We start from the raw sequence: 20,546 nt of genomic DNA, 5'->3' as shown, positions 1-20,546 counted from the left end.
TGGGAAAACTTCACTCTTGGCTCTGCCCCAGGCTATTGAAGCGACTGGCTTGTGCTTCTCTCATCCCCCAAGACTGAGGATCCTGGTGGGGGTGGTCTTATTTCTGAACTCCTAATACCCAGTGTCTGGTAAATAATAGGATTTCTGTGCAAGTGCTGCACTAAACAAACCTGGCTATTCTATTCTGGCTACAGATTCTAGAAAATTTCTGGATAATCATAGCATTCCATTCCTTAGAGCCACCCAGGGTCTCAAAGAGGATTTTGTGTGTACGTAGTGTGTTTTATAGGCATGCTGCACTCACACAGAGGTCAGAGAGCTGGCCCAATTCATTTCTTCACAGTTTATTATGTGGAAAAACATAAGCCTTCTGTTTTCCTGGGCTGTTAACTTGGCACCTCATTTCATGTATAAAACTTGCATTAAAAGATACTACCTCTGTGAGTTAATCAGTCATATAAAGATCAAAACTACTTTATAGTACAAAGGACTCTCAGAGCTCATATCCTATGAAGAATGACTGCAGGCCAGGTGAGAGAGATGGGTGTCTGATCATTAATCCTCAAAACAACTTAATGAAGTTAGTATAAGACTCACCTCAAAGATGGTGAAACTGAGACTCAACAAGGTTAAGTGACAAGCCCAAGGTCACATAGCTGCTAAGGGATGGAGCCCAATGTCTCTGACTAAAAGCCATGGTTTTTTCTAAAAACTCCATTCAGACTCTCAAAGTGACAGAATTCTAAAGGAAATAACCAACTGGTTTTCCCAAGAAGACTTGGAATCGCTTGTTCAAATGGGTGGTGTTCTTCACAGCCATCCCTTGGAAAATTAAATAGCAGTTCTGATGATTTGTGGCTCTTCATTTCATTTGGGGAATGCTTCTTTGAAGATTCGGGGCTTCAGAACCTGAGGGATATCCTTTTAAGTATGATTTCTGGTGCCTAATCTTTAACTCTGAAGTCTTTCTGAGCAGATGATTAAACTAGTCATTAATGTCTTCAGTCAAAAATGTGGTTGGCTATAAAGATACAGGATTTCAGGCTGGATCTGGAGACAGCATGGACAAGTTTCTGCACCGGATTTGGAGCCAGGCAGAAGGAATATGATCATTATTATTATTATGGTCAATTAATATTATATGATCAATATTATTATTATTATTATTATTATTATTATTATTATTATAAAAAAGACTTCTAGGGGCGCCTGGGTGGCTCAGTTGGTTAGACATCTGACTTTGGCTCAGGTCGTGGTCTCACAGTTCGTGGGTTTGAGCCCCACGTCTGGCTCTGGGCTGATAGAGCCTGGAGCATGCTTTGGATTCTGTGTCTCCCTCCCTCTCTGCCCCTCCCCTGCCCTCAAAAATACATAAACATTTTTTTTAAAAGGCTTCTAAAATTTTTTTGAATAATAATAACACAATTGAAGATATAGACTCCAGAACATTCATCTAGGTGTTTAAGCTCTGGTACCTGTTACACGGGTCCAGGGGCAGGACAAGCAGTTCAAAGTGAATGCTTTGGTGTCTTCTGCATTCCAGTGGGTTGAATGCATTCCCACACTTTGCAGTGAGGTTGGCTCTTACAATAGTTGGAATAATAAAATAACGCCATATTCAAGTCCTGATCATTTCTTATCTGTTCATTACTGCTCTGTAGCACAATGAGTTTCTAGGAAAAAAAAAAAAAGAATTGGGTCTCTATTACAATAAGAAAAGTGTGTCTTTACAAAGGACTGGTAAGTAACTGAGCATGGCCTCCTTCCCTGAGCGGGGCTGGCTCTGCACCTGAAGTGATTGCTTGAGTATTTATTGCAGAGTTTTATGCAGTCAACTGGCTGACCAGGATTCAGATCCTAAGAGAATTTTTTTCATAAAACATATATTTCTTTTTCATTACGCTAGAAATATATGTTCCTTGTAGAAAAACTAGAAACTGCTGACAAGCAGAAATGCTTAGATCATGCTTAGAAATGCTTAAATCATGCATAATCCTGCCACCCAGAGATAAATACTGTTAATATATTTGGTGAATGTTCATTCAAGTGTCACTGTATATTTACCTATTTTTTACACAAATGGGATCACATTACACATGCAATATTATAACATGGTTTATTAACTAAGCAGTAGCATGAACATCTATGTCAATAAATGTACAGTGCAGTTTTCAACAAATGGTGCATAATATTCCACTTAAATAACAACCCATATTTATCCAATCCTGTACTGTTGAACTATTGAGTTGTTTCAAAATCATGGTTTTGCTATTAGAAATGATACTATAATGAGGTCACCCTGGGAAGAGTGTGTTCCATGAGAAGAGGACAAGCAGGGACAAAATGGCCCTGATGACAAGGATAGGCCCCTTGGGATGAAATGGAGCCCAAAGGACAAGAAAGAGCAGTTAGAAAACAAAGTAGAATGGTGGTTGCCAAGGGCTTGGGGTGTGTGTGGGGGGGGGGGGGATGGGGAACTGGTGTTCAAAGGGTATAGTGTTTCAGCCATGCAAGATAAAGTTCTAAAGATCTGATGTACGACATTGTTTTATTAAGAGGGCAGATCTCATGTTGTGTGTTTTTTAGCACTATATATATATATATATATATATATATATATATGATAAAGAAAGTAAGAAGGGAAGAAGAAGGGAAGGAAGGAAGGAAGGAAGGAAGGAAGGAACCAGAGAAGCAGAACTAAAACCAGGAGGGAAGGGTATTAACAGAAGTCAGTAGAGGTAAGAATTTCATAAAGAAGGGAGAGGTTTCTCAACATGGCAATGTTTGCCACCACACCAGTAAATGGTCATTCATGGAATCAACTGGATATTCAATATATAATCCGTAAATGCAACTTCACAAAATTGTTTCACAAAGCCCTTGAGTTTACCCCCCACAAAATGCAGCCATTACTGAACCACTTCATCATCCAATAGAGTTGGTTGACTCTACAGCCTGAAGACGCTTTCTGGAAACTCAGTTGCTGACTTCTTGGTCCATGACAGCCTATGTCAATGAACACAAGTGCTGTGTCTCATAAGCAATAGCTCTCCTTTCTGGTGTTATAAATGGGTGTGGCCCCTAAATGATAGACCTCTACACTGTCCATTGCTTATTATACAACTACAGGGTCACCCATGCACAAATTGACCAAAACCTTCCCTGCTCCTATGGCTGTACCTTTACCATTGGCCTGGTTTCTTTCTTTAGGGGAGTTTTTATCATTTCCCATTAAATATTTAACATTTTCCATTGGAAATTATTGATTGTTTCAGTCACATCATGCATACATATTAGAAGATACAAACAATAAATAAAAATCCCTCCAAAATGCATGCATGCACAAACATAGGCCTGTGAACACAGGCCTCTTAAAATTAACCAACATCTCTGGTTTAAGACTTAATGTGTTCCTATGACATTAGATCCTGTCCTTTAAAGGCTGGTGCTTTCAGGACTTCCCAGTGGGGACCCAGGGTGGTAACTGCAAATGATATTTTGCAATCAAACCCTGGATTTGCCCAGGAGTTTCATTACTTTAGCACCGAAATTCCCAAGTCCTTGAAAATTTCAGAATTGTCAGTCACCATGCATGTGGCCCCAGTTAGTTTAGCTACTAGTTCTTTGTATGGAACCCCAACTAGAGGACTTCTTCTTATTCTGGATTTCATATCCCATTGATTGTGAATGAATCACTACTCAGAAGGAATTACATGCAGTTTATTAACAGTTAATATGTATAAGAAATTGTAAAAATATATAGAACAAATTACAAAAAAAATGGCACAATTCTTGGGGTTCTGGCATGAACCCCTACCGCCACTGTGGCTGACGTATCTCTCACCCAGAAGTGACTTCTCAGTCCTACCCAGGTCTTCTTATATGCCTAGGATTGGTGTCATATATGATCCTTCTTCATCCATCCATTCAGTCTGTAAATTGAGTGCTTACTATGTGTGTGGCAATGTGCTGGGAACATTTGTTACAGCAGAAAACAAAGCTGTATCCCACCTGGTGGATTTACACAACAGCACAGTAGACTGATATTAATCAAATAATCTCACAAATGAATATACAATTATTAATTGTGAGGAGTGCAATGCAGGAGAAATCTGGAATACAAAGAGTATAGCAGGAGACGCTGATTTAGGGTCGGAGACAGCATCTCCAAGGAAGAAACACGTAAGCTCGCCATGAAGGCTGAGTAGAAATGCATATTAAAACTCCTACCAGGGGCACCTGGGTGGCTCAGTTGGTTAAGCGTCTGACTTCAGCTCAGGTCATGATCCCACAGTTCATGAGTTCAAGCCTCACATCGGGCTCTGTGCTGACAGCTTGGAGCCTGCTTCAGATTCTGTGTCTCCCTCTCTCTCTGCTCCTCCCCTGCTTGCACCCTGTCTCTCTCCCTCTCTCAAAAATAAACAAACTTTAAAATTTTTTCATTAAAAAAATAAAGAAAACTCCCACCCGATTAAAAAGCTTAAAAGTCAGGGGCACCTGGGTGGTTCAGTCAGTTAAGTGTCGGACTCTTGCTTTCAGCACAAGTCATAATCTCATGGCTCATGGGTTTGAGCCCCACATGAGGTTCTGGGCTGACAGTGAGGAACCTGGTTAGGATTCTCTCTCCTGTCTCTGCCCCTCCCCTGCCTCAAAAAAATAATTAAGAAGTTTTTTTAATAAAAACATTTAGCATTACCTGATAAAACTCGTGCACAAATGGGCCAGGAAATATGTATAAAATGTCCATAGCAATATAGTTCTTAAGAGGAAAAAAACTAGAAACAACTCATTTGAAGGTGAGAGGTGGAAACTGAAGGGGTCAAGAATGACTTGTCCAGGTTGGGCTGGGGCAGCTGGGTGCACAGGGTTGCCTAGCCACCTGCTTTCCCTGCAGGTCCCACAAGAGTCCATTTGCTTTTTGGTTTTGAAGTGCTCTTGGTTGCTGTCTGCAACTGCTCAAAAATCACTCTACCTGCTTGTGCCTCAAAAACATTAAGGGCATTTTTATTGCTCCAGTGATTTCTCTGTTGCCTTTCAAAAAAGCCAAAAAATGCCGGAAATGTTGTGGAGGTAATTCCCCTCCAATGCCAGAGGACTCCATTACTGGCCCTCACTCTGCCCAGCCTCCAAATGTCCTCAGGTGTAATGGCCTTTAATTCCAAGTGCAGCCTGAAGGACTGCCCCATCACACAGCAGCCAGTTTTTCTATGATTATGCCCTGTCTCCCACCATGAAACTTCCCTCACTCATCACCCCGCCCCCTTCCCTCACTGCAGCTAGAGTTAAAAGCAGCCACCTGCTGCCCCATGGGATTTAACTACTTTACTCTTTCATACCTTCTTACATGTGTGGGTTACATATGCAGCTTGGTACTTAGATCTATATGCCTGTCTACAGTATTATGAATATGAATGGATTGAATCATCTGCTATTGAATACACTGGCTTATAAGGTGTCACTTCCATAGGTCATTTTGTTTTCCATGTTGATCAAGCCTGAAGGATTAATGGGAAGGAATGCTATATTGAAATGCCTTACAAGAAACTGCTTAAGGAGATGAAACCATACACAAGACTTCAACATGACTATTTACACATCGCCTTGTATGAAGCAATCACACTGTCATTCCTAAAAAAACAGTTCCCTATTAACCTTGCTTATACTAAGCAATAGTTAGTGCTGAAAATAGTTTTAACAAAGAGGGTACAGACTATGCCATGTGCTCTGAAACAGACTTTTACAGCCAAAGACTACATGTAAGGGTAAAACATGGTAGTCTGCTCAGCATAATCCATGATGGGGATCAACTTTTTTTTTGAGAAGTTATACCAAAATCTTGGCCAAATGTGCCCAGGTATTTTACAGTCTCACCTGAGAAGTCTTTCAAGATTATCAGAGATTTCTTGTGATAACTCAAAGTACTACTAGTCCCATCTCAAAACCTTGAGGGAAACAGTAGATCTTTTCTGGCCATGAAGAGTAGTATGAGGGGACTCTCCCAGCATTTCTATACCCAGCACTTGTGCTAACATGGAGATGGTAAAGTCTTCTGTTCATAAAGGGAGAGAAGAGCCCTGTATGCCAAGGGTCATAGTCATTTAAAATGCATGGTTTTGTTCTTTTCAGTTTCTTGATACACACATTTCTATGATGACACCTATTTTCTTAAGCTAAATCAGTCTCGAGATGATGAGTGATCACATGCACAGCCTCTTTTTCTGCTGCTGCTCTTAATGGTAGGTAAATCATTCTTGCAAATAAAATTGATATTACTAAATTTTAACACATATAATACATTATAAATATCCTATGAGTGATGTTCTAAGAAATAACAAGTTTTGAAACCCAAATAAGTCCTTAAATTGGCAATACCAACACATGATTCTGTGTAGTGCTATTAAACTTACTAGGATATCCAAATGTTATACTATTCAAACACTCCCCAATAATATTGACTGATGTTTTCCAACAGTTGAATATTATCTACAGACTATAGTTTTTTTTTCTTCTTTTTAAGTTATTTTATCTTATTTTATTTTATTTTATTTTTATTTTATTTTATTTTATTTTTGAGAGAGCAAGAGTGAGAGAGGGGCAGAGAGAAAGAGAGAGAGAGGTGCAAGAAAATCCCTAGCAGCCTCAGCACTGTCAACAAGGAGATTTGGGGCTTGATCTCACAAGAACCGTGAGATCATGACCTGAGTAGAAATCAAGAGTCCAATGCTTAATGGACACCCCCAGACTATAGTTTTTTATAAATATTTTACAAAAAAAATGCAAAGAGAATAAGATGTGAAAATTGTCATAGAATATTTAAGTATGAAATTAGAAATTGATCTCAAATCCAAATTGGCAAAAGTAATATTGATTTCAATGGCAATACCAAAATAGGGAAAAACAAATTATTTTTAACATTAAAAAAGGAAATGAGTTTAAATGAAGCAGCACAAACCCTGATATCCAACTTGGAGATGCTTTTGGATGCACCCTTAAATATTCCTACCAATATTGATGTAAAATGAAAGAAATTTCTCTACGTCTGAAATATTTGTCATAAAACAGAGATCAAAACTACTGGAAAGGACAATTCATGTGTAGTGTGCTTTAAAATTTTTATTTTAGGATGACAGCTTTTAAATATTAAATATTTGTAGTATCTTTCAAACTGTTAGAGGGTTTTTTTTGGCCTTTATTTGGTGCCAATGGTCCCTTTCTACTATCAAATGTTTATATCAAGAAAACATTGTTCTGTGTGTTATTGAAATGTATAATCTATTAATAATACATCAGTTTATATAAAACAGTCATTTATTACATGGGGTATATTTTCTGTATAGAAAACCTCTATATATATAACACCATCACAGAAATTCACTATTTATTATTATGGTTGCTTATTATTTTTAACCTTACAAATAAACTGTGAAAAAGTACAATATAAGGTTTAGCTTTGGGAATTCCTGGAAATCCCCAGGGATTCTAACTTCTCAGTCTTTAATTCTAAATACTCACATCTGTCATGAATTTGGAAATTCTATTTCCTGTACATTTTAAAATAGAAACTGTATATATTTAAGGTGTAAAACATGATGATTTGACCTACATCTATATGGTGAAATGATTACTACAGTCTAGCTAATGAATGTATCTCCTTTTCATAGTCTCCATGATTTTGTTTGTGGTGAAAGAATCTGAAATCTATTCTTTTAGAAAATTTGCAGTATTCAGTACAATATTATTAACTATAGTCACTGTGCTATACATTAGATCGCTAGACTTATTCTTCCTATATAACTACAACTTTATGTCCTTTAATCAAAATCTCCCCATTACCTCTCACTCCTTGACCCTAGTAATCACTATTCTACTCTCTGTTTTATATTCATTTGACTTTTTTTAGATTCCACATATCGGTGAGATCACATAGTTTCTTCCTTTCTGTATCTGCCTTATTTCACTTAGCAAAACACCCTCCAGTTTCATTCATGTTGTCACAAAGGGTAAGATCTTTTTTCTTTAAGGCTGAAAAATATTCTATATACATACCACAGTTTCTTTGTCCATTCATCCACCAACATATGTTTAGGTTGTTTCCATATGTTGGCTACTGCAAATAATGCTGCAATGAACATGAGAGCACAGATACCTCTCTAAGGTGCTGATTTCAGTTCTGTTGAGTATCCAGACAGGAGATTGCTGGATTATATGGTAGTTCTATTTTTAGTTTTTAAGGAACCTCCATGCTGTTTTCCATAATAGCTGTACCAATTCACATTGCCACCAACTGTGCACAAGGGTTCCCTTTTCTCCACATTCTCAACAACACTTCCCAGCTCTTCTCTTTGTGATGACAGCCATTCTAACAGGTGCAAGGTGATATCTCATTGTGGTTTTCACTTCCTTTTCCCAGATGATTAGTGATGTTGAGCGCCTTTTCATGTACTTGTTGGCCATTTGTATGCCTTCTGTGGAAAAAATATCTATTCAGTTCCTTTGCCATGTTTTAATTGGGTTGTTTGTTTTTTGATATTGAGTTGTAGGAGTCTCTTATATAGTTCAGATGTTAACCCCTTGTCAGATCTACAGTTTTTCCTGCTCATTTACTAATGCCACACAATGCATCAGAAAGTTTGCACAAGAGTCTAACCCATTTGTTCAGGTGAACTTTATTTGCATATGGGTATATAATAGGTGTATGGTCTTACTATATACTACCTATCTGAAGAATTCACTGGAATTGAAAAATTACTTTCTGAAAACTAGAATTTTCAGGAAATTCTTTCAAGTGGCCAAATATTAGTACTACTTAGTGATTATACAAAATAATTAATAACACATTATATTTCAATGTTTGAGATTTTGAAGAAGGTAACATTTTCTGATGAGTTTTTTTTAACAGTTTAAGAAACTTTATTCATGAATTCCTCCATTATGATGTCATCATCATGGATAACAACATGGATTCTGCTAGAAAGAAAAGCACATTCTTCATAGCAGATAAAGATGTGGTTTAAGAAATACTCTTGTTCAGGGGCTCCTGGGTGGCTCAGTCGGTTGAGCGTCTGACTTCGGTCCGTGGGTTCGAGCCCCGCGTCGGGCTCTGTGCTGACAGCTCAGAGCCTGGAGCCTGTTTCAGATTCTGTGTCTCCCTCTTTCTCTGACCCTCCCCTGTTCATGCTCTCTCTCTGTCTGAAAAATAAATAAATGTTAAAAAAAATTTTTTTTAAAGAAATACTCTTGTTCAAATTATAAACACATTTTCTCATAAAAACTAAAATGAAAAATTATTTAGCAAAGCAGATGAGTCCAGTTGATGAATCTACATAAGGCTAGGGGTGCTACTGAGTTAATATTTGTCACTGTGCACTGTAATTTATCATAACTTTATTGTAGCCCCCTTGTTAGTAGGATCTCAAGAACAGTGACTAACTGCTCTATAATAAATATTAAATAATAATAGTCTCTATATTCAAATTTATTCCTACCCTTCCAATTAGGGTGAGATTTCTATAACATGAAAAATATTATCTTATTCCAGATTCCCTAGAAAGCAGAGCCTGAGACAAGGATTGAGTTTTAGTTCTTCATTTGATAGCTGCAGTGCCAGGGAAGTTAGAGAGAGAAAAGGGATAAGCTGTGAGGATATAAAGCTGACTACTCAGTAGATATAACCACTGGGCCAGAGTCTCTAGACAGGCTAATACAGAGAAACTGTGGCTTGGGACCAGCCATGGGAAGCAGTAATGAGCAGTAATTCAACTACCCAGCTCCTTCCCATCTCTTATTTCCGTCTGTTAGTCAAAGTTTGCCCCAGTGGGGACTTAACCCATCTGAATTTTTCAGTTGCATCTTCTAGCCTCTTTGGCTGGTGCTCTAAAAATGAGATCCCATGCCCCACCACACAGCATCTCATCCATGATCTATAGGAGGGTGAAAAGACAAAAACTCAGGGTGGTGACTGATCAGTCTGGTTGTGCATCAGGCCCCAGTGACTGGCCACGTCCAGGTAATGGATCCATGCAGCCCCAGAGGGGGAAGGCCAGAGCAGCAGCTGAAGCAGAACAAGCAGCTGAGGACCCGAATGTGACAGCATTGAGTCTTAGAAGGAGTATGAGATGTGCCTGATCTGAGTATTTCATATCAGTTTCAAGAATTGTCTTTGACAGAGTGTTACAGGCTAAAGTATCCCCCCACCAAAACTTGTATGTTGAAGTCCTAGTTCCCCCGAGCCCTCTCAGAATGTGACTGTATTTGGAAATAGGGTCTTTAAAGAGGTAATTAAGGTTAAATGAGGTCATTAGATGTGATCCAATATAACTAGTGTCCTAATAAGAGGACATTAGGACACTGGCACACACAGAGAGAAGGCTATATGAATACAAAGGGAGAAGATGACCATATGCAAGTCAAGGAGAGAAGCCTCAGAAGAAACCAACTTGCTAGCACCTCGATTTGGTCTTCCAGCTTCCAGAACTGTGAGAAAACAAACCTCTATTGTGTAAGCCACTGTCTATTGTATTTTGTATGACAGCTCTAACAAACTAATACACACAGATCAGAAATAAGCCATATCAAATTCCACCCTGCCTTTCTTCCAAGTCTGTCACTTGTTTACATTCCCTTGAGGCCAATTCCTAGAGTAGTCAAATTATTAACTCTCTGACTCTACCAGAATGAATGGGCCATCTTATTTTTTTTAATCAAAATGGGAGCCTCCAATAAAGTACTAGATGCTTTTGCTAGTAGAATGCAACAATATATTCAAATAGGCACTGTATGTTTTAATGAATAATTTATTTATTGCACTGGTATTAGCTCTACAATTATCTTACTACCCCTTACTGGGACATAGCAATAATTATTCATGTATTAGTGTACTGATTATTGAGATTGTGGAGCAACTTCAATCAAGTCAATAAAAGAAATAAATAAAATAATATAAGTTATGATAGTTCTTAAAAAAAACAACAACTAGAATTTGTAGAATCCACAGTGAGGCCTGATACAAAAACAAACTGGAAAAGCAAAATTGGCTAAAATACCAAACATTTACATGGCTGTGATGAATGTCAACGTCATACAATTATTGGTTTATTCAGTTCAGTTGATGCTTTGGGTGGTCAAAAAAATCATGTGAATTGAACAAAATACATGTAAAATAATCAAAGATGGGCGATCAAGGGAGGTTACTGTGCAGTGAACAAGAAAACAGCAAACCAAAACACTGTTTTATTTATACATTTTAACAGATGATGTAGAAATGCCCTACAAACTCTATTTAATTAGGCTCATTTACATGATAGCAAAATAAATAAGTATTGTTTTATGCTGTTTTATATTATATCTTTTCCCACTTTCTCTATCTTTCAGCCATTTCTTCTTTTGGAAATTCTTGCACTATTTTTCTCATGTCTCACATTGTACATCTCATAATTGCATTTTATTGCTTCTCTGCCTGGGCAAGCTATTTTGAATCGTATCAACATTCATTTGAGTGCCTTTGTAGGAGGCACTGAGTTAGTGGGAGGAGAAAAATAAACCAAGCTAGTCCCTTATCCTCCAGGTATTTACTATCTAGAATGAACAAGCACTGAGAGCTTAGAACCAAATCTGTTTAACTTGTGTACAGTTCCTGCTAATACTAGAGCAGGAATTAAAGGTAAAGTCATTTGACCCCTCTTCCAGTGCCTTCTCACCACCTCCCACCACCACATAGCTGCCCTTCAACAGTAAAATGGATACATAAACTGTGGTAGAGTCATACAATGGATGAAGCAATGCGGATGAACATCTACAACCACATCCAACAATACGGATGAATTTTGCATACACAATGTTAAAAAAAGAAGCCAGACATCAAAGGGTGCCTACTGTATAATTCATGTATATAATGCATAAAAGCAGGCAGAACTATGGTGTTAGAAGTCAAGAACGTGGTTATTCTGGGGGTGAATTGTGGGAAGCAGTGACTAGTTAGGAGCATGAGGGGGTATATGTTCTGGAATGCTGGGGATGTTCTCTCTTGGTCTGAGTACTGGTTAAACAGGTGTGGTCAGTTTGTGAAAATTCATTGAGCTGTGCACTCACTTTTCTATATGGATTATACTGCCACACAAAGTTTTAAAAAATATTATCAAATTATGCCCAGCAATACAAAGTTTTTCTAATATTGATAATAGTTTCTAGCCCTAAGTTTTCTTGATTTTCATGGCAACAGATAAGAATAATATTTCTTCATGACAAATCTTGAAGACAGAGGAATTACTTCATTCGAAAATGTGTAAGAGGGTCTTGTAGCAAAGTCCCCTCTACAGATGGGCTGAAAAAGGAATCTGTGCAACATAATTGATCAAGTTTTGTATCCTCTGCCCATTCCAACTGATAAGCTAAAAGCCACAGGAAATTAGGATAAAAAAACCAGTTAAGTGTATTTTGAAAGGCAGCAAAGGGCACTGTGGCAACAAGAACTCCAAGTATGATACTAGATGAACGAAGTACATGTGTTCTTAAATTATTTATATTTGATGAAGAAAAATTCTCTTTGAGAAACATTCACCTCTTCTGTGCTAGCACCCATAAAGCAAAAGAGATCTAATGGCCCCTCCACTAAGTGGGAAAGGAACAACTTGTGAATATAAAAAAAAAAAACCAAGTACCTTGTTTAACCTAGCTACACAAAAGAAATATACATGGAGTCAATTGGGCCAAACAAGCTGTTTAAAAAAAAAAAAAGTCCCCTTAAGGAACAACACAACAAAAAGGGAAATCAATTGAATTTTACAAGCTAGAGGAGTGTGTTGTACAATTTAAGAGCTATATTTAATTGGTAGGATTGAAAGTCTGCACTTTCCTTCCACATATATCTATTGTATTTATTATATTAGCATATTGTATTTAAAACCAATCCCATGGGTCCCAGTTGCAAAAACACAACAAGAAGAATGTCGAATTACATCAACCCAAAGTAAGCATCTTAAAGCCTGATTAGATACATACTAAATCATGACATGACAGATATAAAATGAATCCCTAGTCCATCCTTGATTTCAAACAAGGACTTATGAAAATGGTTTGGAATATAAAATTATGGAAAACATTACAGTACATCAAAGCAAAGCAAGTTTAATTAGGCTTAGTTTGATAATTGCTGAAAACAAAGAACCTGCCTCACAGCGTGGCTGGTGTAAAATCCAGCAGTAAGTCCAGTTGATCCAAATTAAAACCGCCCTATCTACCATCCCACATGAATCCTTTTATCTGAAGTCTACAGAGAACAAAGAATTACAATCCAGCTCAGAATGACAGAGGGCCCGTGGTTTTTTCATCAGGATTTGCTTTGGCTAAAACCTGACTATGTATGTTTCGCTTCTCTGTTTTAAAAATGTAACATACAAGGACTCTAAGGTAAAAGCCAAGAGACTAACCAGAACTAGCAAAAAGCTGGTAGCAAATCAGGGCATTTCTTCATCATACTTAGATCCGTAGAATCCATTTCCACCTTTCCCCACAAAGGTGTCACAGGGAAGAAAATTCATCACCTTGCAGCCAAATTCTTTTCTGAATGATTGATTCTCTAGATGCGGAATGTAGAAATGGATCTTTCAGGAGAATTATAAAACTTCCCCCAATAAGGAGATTAAAAACATCATGAAATTAATTGGGTCACACGGTTATTGCTATACTAATTTTTCAGAGTGGAAAACTGTAACAGGAAATCTGGAAGCCTAAAAGGAAGTCAGAGGTGGAGGTGGAACGCCCTCGAATTTCCTGCCTTCCCTGCCTGGTTCAGGCCCTCATAACCTACCAGCAGGATGGTCACTGAGGTCTCCTCTCTGGTATCCCTGACATCGGGGCTCCTCTGGCCACCCATGTGCAATACCCTCCCCCAAATTCTTATTCTAATAAATAAATATACTTGTGTTGCCTGCCCACTTATAGAATTCCACTGAAATTTAAAAAATTCAATTTTCATATGAAAACCAGTCAACCTCACTCATAATAAAAATGCTAATGAAAGCAGCAATTAAATATCATTTTTAGTTATCAAATGGGCACAAATGTCAAACAAAAAATGATTAGGACTGTAAGAGAGTTACAGAAGAGGCACTTTTGTAAATACCTCTAGTGAAAGCATCAATTAGTATAGCCTTTTTGAAAATCAATCTGGCTATATAAAATCATGAGCATTAAAAGAGAAAAGAAGTCATATGCTTTGACCCTACTTCTAAGATTTTATCCTAGAAAGTAGTCAAAGTTATGAATGAAGATTTATGTAGAAAAACAGTGATGACAAGTTAAAATTTCCATCCTTAGCAGAAGCAATGTAAAACTCCAACATTAAGAAAATAGTGGCCAGGAGGCCACATCAGGACAGACTGGACACCTGTCTCAATCCATTTAGGCAGTAGAGTGAGTGGCTTGTAAACAAAAGAAATTTGTTTCTCACAGTTCTAGAGCCTGGGAAGTCCAAGATCAAAGTGCAAGCAGATTCTGTGTCTCATGAGAACCCACTTCCTGGTTCATAGCTGACCATCTTCCCACCGTGTCTTCACATGGTAGAAGGCATAAGGGAGCTGTCTGGGGTCTCCTCTATAAGGGCATGAATCCCATTCATGAGGACTCTACCCTCTTGACCAAATCACATCTCAAAGGCTTCACTTCCCAATATCATCACTTTGGGGGTTAGGATTTCATCATGTGACTTGAGGGGGGGGCGGTGAGGGTGAGGTCACATTCAATCTATAGCAACGCCACAACGCCACAGGGCAGAACTCTGGGGAGAAGAAATTCTACATCTAGAATTAGCTGTGCATACATTGACTAGTGTCCAGAGTAAGAAAAGAAGCAAAGCTGAGTACAGGCCATGAGTACAGCCATACATGAGCAGGAGGAAGTTGCCTCAGTTTGCAATACCCTGAAAAGTTGCTAATGCAGCATTCAAAATATATATTGACTTTTTAGTAATGTATATACATAGCAAAGAATTCAAGTAACGTAGAATATGCAAATGTGAAGTTTTAGCTCAACCACCACCACATGAAATAAATCATTATTAATGTATCTTTTTAAGGTTTTATTTATATTTGAGACAGAGAGAGAGGGAGAGTGTGCAAACGGGGGAGAGACAGAGAGAGAGGCAACAGAGGATCTGAAGCAGGCTCTGCACGGATGGCAGAGAGCCCAGTGTGGGGCTTGAACTCATGAATGGTGAGATTATGACCTCAGCCGAAGGTAGACGCTTAACCAACTGAGCCACCCAGGCGCCCCATAATATTAAAGTGCACATCACCTCAGCAGCTCTCCATGTGTGCATAAACTGGATGGGGGCGCCTGGGTGGCTCAGGCGGTTAAGCATCCATCTGGCTCCTGGTTTGGGCTTAGGTCATGATCTCACTGTGGGTGGGCTTGAGCCCCACGTCCAACTCTGCACTGACAGCACAGAACCTGCTTGAGATTCTCTCCCTCTCTCTCTGCCTCTCTCCTTCTCACACACATGTTCTCTCCCTTTCTCTCTCAAAATAAACAGTTAAAAAATTTTAAATAAACTGGATATAAGAAATACTTTTATAAAATTAGGATCAAATATAAAGACAATAATACACTTTTTCTTGTTTAAATGCTGCTCATCATTTTTTAAAAACTTTCTCTGGTGTTTTATTTTGTTTTGACTTTTTAACGTGGTCATTCATTCCATCAGGTACTGTAGGAGTAAGAGCTTATGATCTAGTTTTACTCTATCTTTTTTACAAAGGTGTCCCATACTTCTGCTTATGAAAAATCTTGATGCTGGCTCACACATCTCTAAACCGCTAAAACTGATTAGTGTTTCTAACTCAAGAAACTTCCTTTATTAGGGACAAAGACAGGCTTATTTCTGTATCACATGTTGTCAAGGTTAAGACCAAAATAGAATCAGAGTTGAGAAAAGAGACCTATTCTTTTACTTAAGTCCATGTTTAACAACAACAATAACAAAGTGGCTACTAGATCTCTAAAGCAATACATGTTGTCTGTTACTGGGGAGTCTGCCCAATCTATTTTATAATGGCTCTTCAGGACCATTATTTAGAGTCCCCCGTTGCTCTGACCCCGCTTTAAGTGTCCCCATATTATAAGCATCTGGAGTTACAAGATCTTGAAGTAATCATTCAATTAGTGTTTACTGAGTACCTACTACGTGCTCAATTCTGCACCTGCTGCTTTGGGAGAAAAACGAAAAGTCAAGTCTCTGCCCTCACAGAACCTCCCAGTTGGGGAGATAAGGTGTGTTCCTTCAAAACAGGAACGTAACAGCTCAAAACAGGAGAGCAGTGCTCCACTCTGGCCTCCAACTGAGGCTGAGGTTTGATGAGATTGATTACATCCATGGGGAGGGCCCCAAGAGGTCATTTTGTCCAACTTCTCACACTGAAGCACTCATCATAAATGCCTGTTTGTTGAGTAGCCATTGCTGGTCGTTAACTGATACCTGCAAGTGACACTTTTAAAGTGGGAAATTATTGAGCTCTTTGTGTGTAAAAGGTTTCTGAACTACCCATTAGTCAACCAGTTCTCCCTCCGAAGCACATAAAACTGTCATTTTTGGGTCACACTGAGTAAACCACAAGCTACCTTGACTCACGGGGACAAAAATTAATTTATGTTGAACGAGAGGTTAGATATGCCCATCTCTGCTACCATTGTAGTTTTTCAAAAACTTAAGGTGGACTTCTCACTCGTGAGTTAAAAACCAATATTTTTTAACATAAATGTCAGCGAAGGCAGCAATCCAACCTAAAAGGAAGTGTGCAACCAACCGTGGGTTCAAAATCCACCTTTGCCATTTCCAGCTCTGTGACCTTGCACCAAAGGCTTCTCATCAGCAAAATAGGACTATGAAGAACTCCCTGTTGAGGCCATTGTGAGGATAAACATAATTGTACAGGGAAAGCACTCGTCACTGCTCAGTAACTGTTGAGTGTTTTCCTTTCTTTATGTGAAAGCTTCTCTCTGTTTATGGCCTTATTGGGACCCCTAAATTTTAGTGTCTAATATCTCATTCACTTGAGGCTTTTGGCTGGGAGGAGGCCTAGGTGCAACTCTCTTCGGTTATCCCAAACCCCGGTTCATCCCACGCTAGCCGCCTCCAACACGCTGCCTAAGTTCGACCCCAAAGAGATCAAAGGCATATACCTGAGGTGCACAGGCGGGGCCGTCCGTGCCACATCTGCCCTGGCCCCGAAGATTGGTGTCCTGGGTCTGTCTCTAAAAGAAGTTTGTGATGACATCACCAATGCAACTGGTGATGGGAAGGGTCTGAGGATGACAGTGAAAGTGACCATTCAGAATACACAGGCCCAGATTGAAGTGGTACCTTCTGGCTCTGCTCCGATGATCAAAGCCCTCAAGGAACTGCCAAGATACAGAAAGGAGCAGAAAAACATCAAGCACAGCGGAAACATCACTTCTGACAAGATTATCAACATTGCCTGAGAGACGCAGCACCGATCTCTAGCCAGAGAACTCTCTGGAATCACTAGAGAGATCCTGGGGACTGCCCAATCTGTGAGCTGCCATATTGATGGCCACCACCCTCATGACATCATAGATGACATCGACAGTGGCACAGGGGAATGCCCAGCTAGTTAAGAACTACAAAGGAAAATATTTCAATAAAGGATCATAAAGGCTTCAAAGGTAGAGAGAGTACTGAGATTAATGAGGACTTCATGACGAATATAAAAAAAGTAGAGTTGGGGGGCGCCTGGGTGGCTCAGTCTGTTGAGCGTCCGACTTCTCGTGGTCTGTGAGTTCGAGCCCGGCTTCGGGGTCTGTGCTGACAGCTCAGAGCCTGGAGCCTGTTTCAGATTCTGTGTCTCCCTCTCTCTTTGCCCCTCCCCCGCTCATGCTCTGTCTCTCTCTCTGTCAAAAATAAATAAACATTAAAAAAGAATTAAAAAAAAAAGTAGAGCTGAATCTTAACAAATACTTGGGCTTTGGGTAGGCTTCAAAAAGAGGCAGAAGTGGGAGCTGCGTGAACAAAGCTAGGGAGGCAGGAATGAATGTAGCAACAACCAGGCTCCGGCAAGGAGGAAGGCAAAAGAATAAACATTTTCAGAGAAATTCCTATGTGCCAAGAACATTTGTGGGCTCATTTAGGCAAATGATTGCATTTGATTTTCCTACCAAGCCTATGCACTAGATTTATTTATTGGTTCCTCAATTATTAATTGAATAGCTACAAGTTTTTTGGAAGGAGCTAGAAGTTAAGAAACTTGTTACAGACCATGTAGTCAAAAGGCAGTAGAGCCAGGATTCACACCCAGAGCACCTGCCCCAAGCTTGTGTTTTTCCAGCTACAAGGTGCTGCCACCATAGGGGAGCAGCATATAGGTAATTAAAGTAAGGGCAGAGGTTCCTGGGTGGCTCAGCTGGTTGAGCACCTGACTCTTGATCTTGGTTTAGGTGGTAATCTCAAGCCCTGCCTTGGGCTGTGCACTGACAGTGCAGAAACTGCTTGGGATTCTCTCCCTCTCCCCTGCCTTCCTCCCCCACTTGTGCTCTCTCTCTCTCTCAAAATAAATAAATAAACTTTAAAAAAAAGTGAGGGCTGATTACAGAAGACTTGAAAGCTAGGCAGATGAATTTAAAATTGTTGCTATGTTGATTACTCTATTGCACTGTTACTTAAATCATAAATAAATTAGCCAGCCATGTATATCATTTATCAATGATCAAATAAATGGTAATATATAATTTTTGTTAATCAGATTAAAGGAGACACGGCAACTGAATGCAGCAACCAATCCTATACTGGCAGAAAAAAAAGAAATATGCTGTAAAAAACATTATTGTGTTGATTGACAAAACTGGAATTAGGATGGGATATTAGCTATAAAGTATTCTATCAATGTTAACTTTGCTGAGCTTGATAACTGTATTACAGTAAGATAAGAGAACATCCTATTTTTAGAAAATATACATTGAAATATTGAAGGGTAAGGACTGGGATGTATGCCACTCATTCTCAAACAGTTCAGAAAAAAAATGTGTATATATATATATATATATATATATATATATATGTATATGTATATACATACAGAGAGAGAGAAAGAGAGAATGATAGAGCCAATGAGGTAACATGTTAAGTAAAGGTAAATCCATATAAAATGTAATCAGGTCTTCTTTGTACTATTCCTATTCTTGAAACTTTTCTTCAAATTTTCAGTTATTTTCAAAAGAATTATATAGTATTTTTTATCACTTTTACTTTGAAGATTTGGGATGAAGTGCCTTGATCAAATATTTAAGGTCTAAACAAAAATGACTTTTTGAAACAAAAATCTACCATTTGACACTTTTCTCTTTTTAAGAAAATCAAATTTTATTTATCCAGAATGTAGGAAAAGGGAATTTAATGAGCACCTAATGTGTTCTAGGTTCTTTACAATTTTTTTCATGTAATCAATACTCATCAGAAGACTTCAAGGTGGATTTTATCTCCATTTTCCAAATGATAAAACTGGGTTCAAAGAACTCAAAGTTCCCAAGGTAAGGTGGAAACTGGATTCGAATCCAGATCTATTTAATATCTATAGTATTGGAGTGCCTGGGTGGCTCAGTTGTTTAAACGTCTGACTTCGGCCCAGGTCACGATCTCATGGTTCACGAGTTCAAGCCCCATGTCAGGATCTGTGCTGACAGCCTGCTTCAGATTCTGTGTCTCCCTCTCTCTCTGCCCCTCACCCGCGCACACTCTGTCTGTCTCTCTCTCTCTCTCTCAAAACTCAATAAACATTAAAAAAAATTTTAATATCTATAGTGTCAAATCAAATATTCATCAGCAAATACTTATAAGGTAAGAAAATATCACGATCATCTCATTATTTATATGTAAAATTAAAATGCACTCATATGAAACTATCATACTTGATATTAAACAAACACTGGTTAATGTCTATCCTTTACCTAGATTATCCTAAAGGCATAGTTTGGATTATTTGCATTAAGTGCCTTGTCTTACATGTCCCTTCTGAAGCTTTGATGAGTGAAGTCAATCACCAACTAAAGAAGCTGAATCATGAAGCAAAGAAAGGAGATGTTATAACAGAAACTGGTGGCCATAACCTCACCCGACCACAACTACATACCCCACTCATTAGATTCCGATTTTCACTCTACATTCATTGTAGGCATTCACGCATATAGGCGCGCCTATACACAGACACACACATGATTTCAGTTAGCCCCTAACTCCCTACCCACCCAAGCCTATATACTCCCAACCTTGAACTCTGTCCTTCTCTCCTTGTCCTTCTGTCCCATCAACACCTGTTATCAAAGAAGACCCACAGGTACTTAGGGCCCACGGTGAAACAGAACCACCTCATGTCCCATCTCCATGGGTTTGTATCTCCACAAATAATTTCACCCAACAGTGCACTCCACTGATGCAACTTCCTTTGTCACATTCTCTATTGTGATTCCAAACAGACATAAATGATGTCAAACCAGGCTAAGAATGTGTTTGGAGATCATATAGAATGGAATTGGATGTAAGTAGA

The 20,546-nt window shown here is 38.8% G+C and overlaps 1 pseudogene; it reads left to right on the top strand.

Moving 5' to 3' along the window:
- The first annotated feature begins 12,941 nt into the window (after positions 1 to 12,941).
- Positions 12,942 to 17,628, top strand: LOC125164746 (60S ribosomal protein L12-like; annotated as a pseudogene).
- Positions 17,629 to 20,546: the final 2,918 nt, after the last annotated feature.

This window comes from Prionailurus viverrinus, chromosome B1, assembly GCF_022837055.1.
Source record: "Prionailurus viverrinus isolate Anna chromosome B1, UM_Priviv_1.0, whole genome shotgun sequence".
NCBI lineage: Eukaryota > Metazoa > Chordata > Mammalia > Carnivora > Felidae > Prionailurus > Prionailurus viverrinus.
Note: the sequence above shows the minus strand (reverse complement) of the source record. Positions and strands in the feature narration are given on the sequence as shown.